This window comes from Mizuhopecten yessoensis, unplaced genomic scaffold, assembly GCF_002113885.1.
Source record: "Mizuhopecten yessoensis strain PY_sf001 unplaced genomic scaffold, ASM211388v2 scaffold11105, whole genome shotgun sequence".
Classification (NCBI taxonomy): domain Eukaryota; kingdom Metazoa; phylum Mollusca; class Bivalvia; order Pectinida; family Pectinidae; genus Mizuhopecten; species Mizuhopecten yessoensis.
The window spans coordinates 364,346-365,215 of NW_018408882.1; positions in this window are offsets into that span (position 1 = coordinate 364,346).

An 870-nucleotide genomic window follows, 5' to 3' on the forward strand; every position below is an offset into this window, starting at 1 on the left:
CCCCCCTCCTCACATACACACACACACACATACACCAATTAGTCCCCACTTATGGTCAAATTTAATCATTTGAAACAAGCAATGACTACAAGTGCGTGTTTATTCCTATGTATGATTTGAATATCTGTATTGCTATCTCAGAAATAGAACATGCATACGTTTATCTTGTATGTCTTCATTACACTTCGTGTCGGTTGTAAATATATTTGGGTAGCTTTGAAGTCCACCAACTGACCTCTCGCAGACTGCTGAAGCATGCGAAATGCATCACTTACATCTAGCGAATCTGAAACTAATTCTGTCAATGATAAAATCTGTGTTCAGTTACAAATAAAAGTTAGAAGTTACAAACGAGCTTTGATATATGCGACTTTAAAACCGATAAACAAGTCCTGGGCCAGATCGAGAACGTAACCTGACGTTTTGCTTAGTTGGGAAAATTTCCAGTCGTCCACACCAAATGCCACGTCATTGAGTGCGCACATTCGCACACGTGTGTGTATGAACAATATGTGTATATATAACATACACATTGCTTTTCCGTATACTGGCCCTTGTATACTATTTGCTATGTGCGGGAAGCATCTTATCTGTAAACCACAAGTGGTGTACACATGATAGGCACGTATATCGAGAACATACAGATTTGTTTTTTGGTTCAGAATAGCTATATACATATGTCTATCTGTAGACGGAACACATCGATGTCCTTCAATTTTAAGTACAATTCATCTGTTGACCAGATGTTATATTGTTTTGAATCAAGATGGAGAAATGTACTAAAACGGGACTAGAATCGAGTTTATAAAACAAAAAAATCGCCATACACATCACAATTTAGGAGAACCTGTTATTGGAGCCAGTTATGTA